Source organism: Serinus canaria, chromosome 1 (assembly GCF_022539315.1).
Source record: "Serinus canaria isolate serCan28SL12 chromosome 1, serCan2020, whole genome shotgun sequence".
In the NCBI taxonomy this organism is placed as follows: domain Eukaryota; kingdom Metazoa; phylum Chordata; class Aves; order Passeriformes; family Fringillidae; genus Serinus; species Serinus canaria.
Genome location: NC_066313.1, coordinates 81,392,188 through 81,404,046, shown reverse-complemented (window position 1 = coordinate 81,404,046; position 11,859 = coordinate 81,392,188). Strand labels below are relative to the sequence as shown.

Sequence of the window (11,859 nt, the reverse complement as noted above, 5' to 3'; positions counted from 1 at the left end):
TGAATCCAACTTCTGTGTTCTGGTGACCTGGACTTGTCCCTCAGATGTTGGTAGCACTGGTCAAAAGGTCAAAATGTTACCTGGGAGGGCACTGAGTGCTGTCATAGGCTTGTGCCTTTGGGTAGTGAGGATGTGTAGTGGCAGTGGTCACTTCTACCTTCCCAGTGCATGGAGGGCTTCTCCAAGCTCTATTCTCAGAAGGAAATTTATGTAGTTTGGCACAGGAATCATCTCTGTCAAGAAGTGATGGAGCCTGACATTGCTCAATTTGTTTCCCCTAATTTGATAAGAGCTTCCTTTTTCACAATTAATAACCCTCTCTGCAGCTTTTTATGTCCATTACACTGCTGGTATGAGAGTGGGGTGTAAAGGATGCCAAGGACACTTGATAAGAGAATCATTAAAGGATTTGGGTTGAAAAGGACCTTAAAGATCATCTAGTTCCACCTCCTCTGCCATGAGAAGGGACATTTCCCTTCCCTAATGGTTGGAAGGGACCATAAAAATCATCTAATCTGACCCCCTCCTGCCATGGGCAGGGACACCTTCCACTAGACCAGGTTGCCCAAGGCTGGACTTGAGCACTGACAGTGTTGGGGCATTCACAGTCTCCCTGGGCAACCTGTTCCAGTGTCTCACCATGCTCATGGTAAAGAATTCCTTCTTAATATCTAACCTAATTTTCCCCTCTTTCAATTTGTACCCCTTACTCCTTGTCTTATCATCAAAACTTCCCTGAACATAGCCCTTTAGAGAAAACTTTGTACAGACACAAGGGCCATCTTCCTGGAAGAGCTGGAGAGACATCAGCTTTATCATCTCAGCACTCTTGGGTAACTGATGCACACACCAGATTGTTTAAGAGCTCTTTAGCAGATTTGAAGAGCCCTAGCAGAGTCCCATCTGCTGCCTCCTACTTCACAAACACCTGGTGGGCTTTGGTGCCATGGGGTCTGCAGTAATTGGAATTAGTGGGAGTAACTGCTGAGAAAGGGGAAGATAAAGGTTAGTGCCCAGGGAAGCTGACAGCAAGACCTTCAGACTCCAGCCTTCCTGCTCGGGCTGCTGCTGATGTGTCTGCACTCTCCCACTCTCTGCCAATGCCAATGAGGTCTGTTTGCATCCACTTTCACAAGAGTGAGTGGGAGTAACATGAGTCAGCTCCTTACCACTTCTTTAGGGTAGGTGATCTCTGCTTGGCATGCAGGCATCAAAGCTGCCAGGGTGGTTTTAGGGTGGCTATCCCAGGAATTTGCTCTTGGTTTTCCATAAGAAGCAGGTCACTGAGAACAAGTTGCTATTTTCTACAATCTGTCAGTAGGGACTTCCCAACAGGGCAGATAGCAAACTTCCTGTTTAACAATTGGTTTTATCCATTTCAACCACTCATTTCCATGTACAGTTGATTTGATGCAAAGACAGGGTGAAATGTAGTTCATAAGGGATATCTCCTGTCATATTAGTGACTTTTCTTATAATTAAAACCACAAAGGGTAATTTTATAAACTCCTCATTTATTTTCAGCATGTGCTTTAAATATCTGTGTAGTTGAGGGGTGAGGGAGAAACTGATGTCAGTAAGTGCTAGATTCATAAAAGTTCTTTCTTTTTTTTTTTAAGTAGGGGATTTTTATTGTTCATTCCTCCTCTATCATAATTCTCAGGATGAGCTAGGGACTAGGATGATTCCTCTCCAAACATGTTACCTATAAATATTTTTAAAATCACTTCCCCCTTAAAAAAGCTTCATAATCTGCAAGTTGAACTTTTTAACAGATAAAAGAGGTTGAGTATGGTGATGCACTGACCTCTGCTGGCATCATCCTTTCTTACTGAAACTCCTTTTAAATGCTGAATTTGATACTCCAGAAAATAGATAATACATCTGAGACAATACCTGAGACAGAATCAGTTCACGATGAAGCCACATTCTAATGCTACATTAGATCTAGCACTGTGACTCTTTAACCAATCCACAGTCCTTGGGCAGAATGACATACAGTGTTGATTTCCTAATGAAGTCCCCAGTCTTATGTTTTAAATATGCCACAAGAGCTGGGTGATTTCTTTTGTACCAGCAGGCTCTGAGTTGGACCAGTTATTTGCTCTGTCCTTCTGTGGCAACATAATGCTGGGATGTAAAGAAAAAGTGTGTGCAATGTCTCTGTCAGATGCTCTGGCTCATGATGGACTGTGTGCCCCTGCCTGACTCCAGCCTGCTCTGTACTGCCGCATCACCCTGAGCCAACAGGAACCATCAGCACATCTGTTCATGCACAGCTGGCTGTGTCAGTGACCTTCTCTGCAACCCCATAAGCAACTGTGACCAAGTAGCTCCCATTAGAGCTGTGTCTCTCCTGGAGATGGGGAGCTAGTTGCCAAAAGAATCAGAGGAAGCTGGTGGAGCAAAGTGGCAATTTCAAGGCTGTTGTCCCTCTGCTTTTAGTTTGGGGTGGAATGACTTATTCTAGAAATTGCTTTCTACTGCAGTCCCTACTCTGTGGCTCTGATCCTCCTCTGATGGGAATGACTTCCAGGTGCAAGCCAGGTTTGGTTCAGATGAAACTCCAGGTGATACAAAGAGCTGATGGGTGAAGCAGTCAAAATGCTGCTAAGGAGCATAATAGTCTCAGGAAGCTGAAGGCTGCAGGGAGGAATGATAGTGGGACATGATTATGTGAACTCCTTGTCCTAGTACAAGGAGCTTTCCTTTACTGTTTGCCCACACAAGGAGTAAATACCTCAGAATTTACTGTCTAGGAGATATTTGTACTCCTTTCCAGTCTCCTGGAGGCACCTGCATGAATTGTTTGTATTTAAGAAATTCCATAGAGAGTTCTAGGCTTACTGAATAATACTGTAGGAAAATCCCTGAATCCATATTTTGTTAATACTTCTGTCCGTCTGCACACATTTCAAAGTGAAGCTGTGCCTGTTGCCTGTGGGCTAACCTTTGGAGACAAGTTTTAAAGTAGAGTGGAGAAAGAAACAAGTTCCCCAGCCCCTGTTTCTTATGTAGTGAGCAAAATGGTTGGCTTTTGTTTTGGAAGGACACCTGCCTAATAGAGCTGAGAGGGACAGGAATATGAAGGGACATGCCTGCTCAGGCACTGCTCAAAGTGGAGGCTGAGCCTCAGCTGCTCTGTCAGAACATGAGTCATGTTTTTATTTGTGTTTTTCTGAGCCTGAATTGAGAAAGCTTGTACAAGAAATTTTACAGCCCTTGACATCACTCTGCACTTTTGCAAGACAATAGCCTGACATTTTGCCCTAGGTGTTGGATTAAATAGTAACTGGAGATTGTGCAAATACTTCTCTTAGCCACAATTATCATGCCAAGGTCTTGCACAAGCTGGGAACTTCTGTGGCTGGGGTGGTTACTCCAACATGTGACATTAAGATAGCAGGTCTGTATGGCTGTCTGTCTGTCTGCATCACCGTTGGTTGGCTTTTCTTTGAAAACACTGGTAGAAAGCTCACACAGGATGACCTGAGGGAAGAACCACATCCTGACCACCAATGCGTGCCATCAGAGAGAATCTGGGTGGTACACAGAGCCCATACTGAGCAAAGGTAAGCTGCAAGCACACCACTCCTGCTGTACACCAGCATTTTGACACAAGCATATCACTGGTTTGGTTCTCTAGGGTGCCACACTCCAGTAAGCAAGGCAATGAAAAAGAACATAGACTTCTGCATAAATGTGCTTGCACAGTTATATCCTATATTTCCTATGTATTACCCTCTCCTAAACTCTGTCTGTGTGAGCAAAGGGAGTTGAGACTGTAAGAGCAAACAAACTTACATTTCTCAACATCGTGCTAATAGCTGCAAGCCTGAAATCATTTGGGGATTTTTTTGCTTACACAACAGCTGAGGTCTGTTGGGTGAAGAGCGAGTTTCCCATGTTTTGATGCCTTATGGATATGCTCTCAGAAAAAATTTTATCCTTTTAAGACCATTGTTTTCCCCTTCACCCAGCCCTGCAGTGATTTATTAGCTTTAACTAAATAATCTCACAATCTGTTTTCAAGCTGCAATAGTGGGAATGTGGCACCAGCACTTTCCTTTCTCAGCAGTACACCTCATGGGTAAAATATGAATGCAGAGACAGCAGAACTGTGTTCCTCTTTTAGCTGCCCACTTGATCTCCAGCTACTAACTTTTGGCTCTTGCATGGTGGTATCTTGTGACTTCTTTTCCTCACAGTTGCCTTATAGTGCTAATGTGAGTTGCTGTGGGTGACCATTTCAAATTTATTATACTTCCTCTCACAGGCAAAAAAAAATATTTCAGTGTCTTTGGCTGCTTCTGTCCTGATGTTCTTCTCTTCTGCTTGTCCAAACTGGGGGACCTGCTCAAGCCCCTTGTACAGAAATGAGAAGCACAGAGATCTGTGTGCATGAGACAGAGTCTGGAACACTCCTGATTGTGCTCCTCAACTCCAGAGCTGAGAGACAGCTCTGTGACCCAAGCAGGAGGCATGGTCCTTGCAGATCACAGGATCCAGTGGGAGACAGCAGGTTTGGAAAGGAACAACCTGACATGTATGAGGCAGAGCTTTGCATCCCTTGGTTGACTGTATTAAGGAAAGCAGGTGTTTTGAAAGGTTGACTGAGTTTCCTTGCTGAGATGATCATCAATGAAAAGGAAAGGGACAAGCATCAGGAAGAAAAAGGGGGTTGGAGACTATGGTCATACCACTGAAAAAGTAAGGGCACCTGAAATGTGAGTCTTTAGTAATGTGGTGTCCTTAGGAAGGAGGTAGAAATCAACCAGAAAGTTTTGGCAGCAGTATGTCTCTGAGCCAATCTGAAGAAGGTTAGATGATGGGCATGCTAGATGTGCTCCTTTCCCCCCTGTTGACTTTAGAGGGTTGTTAGCTTGTATCCAGAAGCAGCTGGGAAGAAAGAGAAGATATGATGGGAGTAGAAGCAGGTGTGTGACAGTGTGGCTCCATACACCCTTCCTGCTAAAAAGAAAGTCCATTTAAAAAATCATGTTAGTCTGGCTAAGTGTATGTCCTCTGAGGCTAGGACTGCTTGATTCTAACTGTGTTAGAATGCCTCCTTCTAATTCTGTTTTTCTGGTCTTATCTTCAGGCCTGGAATGTGGCTGCAGCCTCAGAGCACTGCTGGGGCTGCAAGAGCCCTTGCAGGGGTCTCCTTTTCAACCTCCTGCCAAAGCCAGCCAGCTCTGGGATGGGATGGTATGGAATGAGATGGGATGGGATGGGATGGGATGGGCTGTGCTACACTGCTCAGGGCTTGATCCACTTGGTGCTGCAACACAACCGCATGAGGAGATGCAGCAGGGTTTTAGATGTAAAGACCCACAGATGTTTAAAGGTGAATCACCACGACCCTCTTAGACAGGGTACCAGCTGCAATACACCCTACAGTGTACAGTCCTCTGCAAGGGTATCAGCCCCCTCTACCCATGGCAGTAGGAAGAAAGTGAAAAAAATCCCCTTTCTTGAACCTTCTGCCCTCTTGGTCTGTGGATGTGGCACTTGGGGACATGGTTTAGAGGTAAACATGGTATTGCTGGCTAAAGGCTGCACTCAATGATCTTAGAGGTCACTTCCCCAACCTTAATGATTTCAGGATTCTATGTGACCTCCAAAAGAGGCAAGCAATGCCCATTCCTTTTAATTTGGCCTAAAACCCAAGGGTCTGTTAGTCAGGTTATCAAAACATTGAAGAGAGGCTGTTTTCAAGAACCTCATAATATAGTTGATAAGATTTTGCATAATTTCAGCTTGGGGTTTAAAAAGTGCTGTGGGTAAGAAAATAGGAAAAAAAACTGTACCAGATTAGGCAACTGCAGAAATCATTCCCCTTGCAAAAAAAAAAAAAAAAATCCTTTTCCCTTATAAAATCCCAAGCCCAAACCTAACAAGGAAAAAGCCATACCAAAAAAGAAATAACTCTCCTAGGTGGCAGTTTCAATTTCCTAAAAACCATCAACTGTTTGGTTTTGTGTTAACCTCCTTTCCCCACTAGTTGAGCCCTGACCTTTCAATATGGTGCAGAGACTGAAAATGTGGGCCAAACCCTGTAGGCAGATACAAAGTTTTGTCTACATCAGAGGACCTGAGGATGATTTCAGGATCAGAAATGGTTCAAATACATTTAGAGCAATGTCTGAATTTTTAGCTGATGGTTTTTATCACACCCATGTGAAATTCTTTCATCTTTCTAGCACAGCTGTTCATATAAAAAAGTCAATAAGTGCAACAATGAGCAATGGGTGTGACCTCATGTTCTTCACTTGTAACCAGGGAACAGGAAAAACTTGCATTTCAACTTGCCACAAATGTCCTTGCTTCCTATAGCTTCTAACATGTGTGCTGTAAAAAATGTGTTTATATGCTCCTGTAAGGGAGATTTATTACTCAGTTTTATTAATATAAATTGATTCATTGCCCCTGACATGACAGGTAAAATATATATATGGAGGTATATTGCTGAAAAAAAAGAAATTCAGCTTTGTTTTTACAGAAAAACCTGTCAATCAGGAACACCCTAATCCATGGGAAAGCCAATTGTGAAAACAGTCTTCACACTTAAGTCTTGTATAGGACTTATTTTTTTTATAAGAGGCAGTGTATTTTTTCCCTGGTAAGGCATGGCATGGTTACAAGGGTCTTACTGCATCTGCAGTCCAACAGAAAGAAAATTGCCATGGAAAATAAAACATGAAAACAACTACAGTCACATAGGGTTTGGTCACTGCTAGAGCTTCTTTGTGTCTTGCTTGTGACATTCATGCAGACAGCTGCTGAGCTCCCAGTCCATTGGAATGGCTTCTTACCACTGCTTTTAGTGGAAGGTGGTTTGTTTGGGGCTTGGCAAATCTGCTCTTATGGCCAGATAACATTGTAGGCTGCATGGTCTGCACAGTGATAGCAACATCCCCTAACTAAAAATGCTATGTGACAACTTGAAGGGTACTTGTTATACTATTACAGAGTTTTAAGATGGGCATATTTAGGGTATGTCTGAATACCAATTAATTAGCTCAGGCACAAAAACCCCATAACATAAACTGTTGGTGGGAAAAGCTAACTGAAATGTTTGTTTTCCAGCAAAACTCCTGTCCTGGGGGTGCAGGAATGGGACTACCTTGGTAGCTGCAGCCTTTGTACAATTTTTCACCTCCATATTCCTGACACAAGTACCAGTGGAAAACAATCTAGCAATGGACAGTGGGATTTAGGAGATATGAATAGGAAAAAAAAAGGCCCAGTAATAGAAATCAAGTAGTTTATAAATGACTATGATATTAATTACTGCCCTGTGGTAGTATAGGAGGTCAACATGGTGCTTTGTTACCTGCAATAAAATAAGTAAATGTAATAAGACATTTAGGTTATCTGTCCCCTTGGGAAACTGATATAATTTTTCTGTTGTAGATTTTAGCATCTAATAATAGCAATCTTTGACCCAGACTGACATCCTAAGCTCAGCTTCTACCAGCCCTGCACCTAAATCCTCTGCCATGGATGACTTGTGCTGTTTGCAGAGTGAAGTTCTGTTGGAAGATGAGCATTTACTGCAGATCATGCCTGCACTGCCCGAGACATCCATCCTGGCCTGCTTTTCCCTTGTGCTCCAACAGGTGTGAACTGCAGGCAGAGACCTAAAAGAAGCACCAAGTCTATGAAACTGCAAGAGATACAGCTCTGCAGGGCACATAACAGGACAGGCTGTGTACTGAGGATCCAGTTTATCTGATCTGTATCAGCTTGTGAGTCATCTTTGTTGCTGAAGGGTGGACTTTAAAAGCCCTTTGTCAGGTTATGGTTGACAGTACAAATTAGCAATGCATAGGGGAAAAAGAACTCACCAGCTTTAGAAGAATATTAATTTATTTTCCATCAATCCACTATTAACCCAAGGTCACCAAGGCTTAACAAACATGAGAAGCACAGGAGTTAAAGTCTAGATGGCTCAAAGACCCAGACACTGTTACCTCCAACCTTTGCCCAGTACTGGAAATTTGTCCCAAAGGACCCAGGAGCCTAATTTTCACAGCTGACAACAGAAGGAAAGTGGGATGCTATTTATAGTGCTGAAGCACACATGACTCACTCCCTCAGCTTCATCAAAGTGATGAATTTAAGCAAAAAAGAGTCCTTCCTCCTCCTCCCCATCATGTGCCAACAAGTTAGAAGCTGCACACAGGAAAGACATGGACAGGGCATGGTGTCTTGATGGTCTTGCTTTTCCCAGGGCAAAGCTTCAGCTTCATCCAGCTCAGGCAGCTGCCTCTGATGCTGAACTGAGAGCTGTCTTTGTGGATGAAAAGCGTGAGTCTGTAGTTTCAGCTTCTCCAGGGACTGGGACATAGAGTAGAGGGCTTTGTTTCTGACCTGTTTCAATTAGGAAAAAAGACAGACATTCACGCAAGACAGGGAATTCCCACAAGTTTAAAGGGTTAGATAAACTAATGGCAAAGGGAGGAATGAGGATGTTTCCCTTCTACCTGTAACTTGAAATCCTTTCTGTTGGAAGAAAATGCATTAAATTTTTTGTTTCTGCCCAGCTTCTCTGTTAGGTTCTAGCAACAAAGCCCAATTCTCTTGCTCATGTTTTCTCAGATACTGGGTCTGAGGAGAGAGTTTTGTTCATCTCCCCTTAAGTTTCTCTTCCTAGTAGGACATTGTGAGCAGCTCTCCTGCATATGTTGGAAGGGCTTTTCTTACCTTGTTTTAAACATTGTTAGTGCCAGACATGAGGTACCAAAAGTATTTTAGGGCATTTTAACTCTTCTTGTCAATAATGGTGTAGTGAAGTTGAAATTAAAATCTTGCTTTCTTCTGTTTGAGAGGAAGATTATTTTGCCTGCACCTTGATCCCCACACATTGAAGCCTCTCTTATATTGGTGGGAATGGATCAAAATGGAAGAATTTGAGGATTTTTTCCCCAAGTTTTTCTGTTTTAGAAATTTCAATTAAAATTGTCACTAATACAATTCAACTCTATTTTTTCCTCTCAGCAACATGGTACCCCATGTCTAACCACGCCAGTAGCATTTTTCCCAGCCACCGAATTTTATCACTGGCTTTGCCTGCTGCTAATAAAACCAGGGCTGTTTCTTCATGGTGGAATTGGCACGCTGCAATGTGTTTGGGTAGCCTAAATCCCACCCCAATGCTTCTGCCAAAGGTTTCCTGCCAGGTGGTGCCAGATTATCAGAGGCACATCAATGAAGCGCTCCAGACCACTTCCCATCCTCATCACATCCTGAGCACAGCATTGCAAGCTTGAGCAGCCATTGTGGTCTTATAACTCTAGAAGCAAACACAGACAAGCAGTGTCAAGCTCTCAGCAGGTCTGGGCTGCATTTTCCTTCCCAGGTCTTTTTATTACCCAGAGGGACCTCCCTGGTGCTGCAAGCTGCCTCCTCGATGATTCCCCCACTCTTAGGACACATCATGGCTGCTGCCCCTAGGTATGCAACATCCTCTCAGAAATATTAAGCTGCCTGTTTGCTCCAAAGCCAGAAATTAGGTGAAGGTTGAGAGGACTTATCAGTAAGTCAGGACAGGGACAAATACACACATTGCCCGGGGCGTTGGACACGTCCTAAGAACAAACACCCCAAATCCAGGCAATTCAGTTAAAGCAGTTCAAATGCTTAGTGGTATTTCTGTACATTACACCAGAGAGTAAAGGTGCTCCATATCTGAATATAAAAAACAGGGTTGGAAGACAAAAGTCTCATTCAACATCTCAAATACTGTACATTTTCAAAAAATTGTCATTAACCTCTAATTCATCTGAACAAATCAACTGATTACTCTCAGACTGAGAGCATCATGTTTTGGCATGCCAAAGTATTCAAATACATAAAGTCCACTTTAAGGCCCTGTGACTGCTGCATGTGTGACTAACAAACCAGAAATTTCACTCTGACCCACAGCTATAAATCAGACCTTCACTTCCATCAATCCCCACACTGATGTATCTGCCTGTTTTGACTCACTCAGATGCTACCAAACCTCTTCAGTACTGATTGCTTCAAAACCTGATTAAGCTCCTTCTGGGTAAGTTCTTTGTCTTTTGAGGTCTGTCCCGGTTTTTTAATGCAGACATTTAATTGTGAGGAGGGTAAATCTTGGGCTTTTTCATGTCCCTGCTTCCTCATCTTGAAATTTGCTTATCATAATTTTTGCAAATACTGCTAAAAGTTATCCTGGCCTTGAGTGCTCCTCAGAAAACATGCTTATTCAGGGCTTTAATCACATGTTGATTAACTGTCATTCATTGGTTTATGGAATTCCTAAATTCCTCCTGAAAGATTGTGATCTCAAAACTAAACCAAGAGCAACTCTCTTGACATCTTTAGTAATTCCAGTGCAAACAAAGAACTGAGACACAAACTCAGACTTGAAAGGGTAGGAATTAGAAGGGTTTGGACAGGGCTAGAGATTTCCTGATAGAGTATTTCTGTTGAGGTGAGACCTGCAAGATCATATCCACATCACTCAGCAGACAGTTCACATTACTAGGGTGTAAAGTCCTGCGTTAAGGCCTTCAGAATAAAATGTGGTATTCCAGTTTCATGGTTCGTTTTGAGTTTTCTGTTACTCATTTCAAATCCACATCAAAATAGCTTTTAATTTTTTCTTTCCACAGTGATGTTCTTCCTTTTAGTCCAAGCAATTTCACACAGGTTTGTTTCACAAGACTGGAACCATGTCTGGCTGTACTGTATTCATCATGGTAGTATCCAGAGACTGCCTGACTGTTGTTTTGTCATACCTTCATAGTTTTAACTTTCTGAGAAAATGAAGAATTAAAGTTGACTTTGATTTTTACTCCTAGCCTTTTGTGATTGAAATACTTTCCTATTTATTTCATTCCACAAAGGGCACAATAACACTTCTCTGTAACTGTTTTCAGCTACTTTCTATCATGGTAGTACCAAACCACACAGCCATCAAATAGAGTCTTTTCCTTCCTACCTTCTCCTTTTCTTTAATTCATTCCTTTTGACATTTCATCTTTTTTGTGCCTAGTGCTACAGCTTGGTGCACATCTATTCTGCATCTCCTGGCAGCTAGTTTTGTGACACTCTGTAAGATCTGATATATGAACAGCAGCCTGGACTGACACATATAACTATAAGCATCACCCTGAAGCCCAGGCAGCCCTGCTGTCCTGGGATTCACCAATGGAAATGGCTCATTTAGTTGACTGTTAACCTGATCTTGCTGCTGTTGGCACCACAGCAAGTTTTGCTCTGTGCATATACACTGCTCTGCCTCGTGCAAAAATGAGTTAGTGAAAAAGGCCTATCTGGAAAATACATCCTTGCATTAAGAAGCAAAACACTGCAGCAGCCTGAAGTATTGCTAATCCCGACTGCAGGATGAGCCCAGAGCACTTAGATCACACCTCCATTGTAGATGGCCCTCTAAGAATGCTGCCCTGTGGAGAAAGGGGAGCTAATCTCTATCCATTCTTTCAGTTGGAGTTTAAGCTCATCATTCTTTACTTAGGGAACTGTGTGTTTTAGTGCGCTTTTGGAACATTAAGGGGTAGGTGAGATCCTTTCTCCATCTCTCTGGGAAGGCTGAGAACACACCCTGCTTCAAGAACTGCACCGAGGGTATGCATGTTTGCCTCTACATGCCATTCACTCATCTATCTACCTCCTGCCTCTTTACACAGAAAAGCTTTTTGAAGAGCTTGCCAAGATTTCTGCCAGGTGACATCATAAGTGAATTTCACCACAAGCTTTGCTGGATAGACAGAACAGGAAAGTAAGGTACTTCTAATGTATATATATATATATATATATATATATATATATATATATATGTATGTATGTATTTGTAAATATTCA

General features: G+C 42.6%; 1 long non-coding RNA gene across 1 annotated transcript; it reads left to right on the top strand.

Annotated features, from left to right (window-relative positions):
- The first annotated feature begins 3,380 nt into the window (after window positions 1-3,380).
- Window positions 3,381-11,775, top strand: LOC127059870 (uncharacterized). The gene is made up of 3 exons (XR_007778176.1): window positions 3,381-3,572; window positions 9,931-10,054; window positions 11,685-11,775. It is a non-coding gene; the product is annotated as an uncharacterized LOC127059870 (long non-coding RNA).
- The last annotated feature ends 84 nt before the right edge of the window (window positions 11,776-11,859 follow it).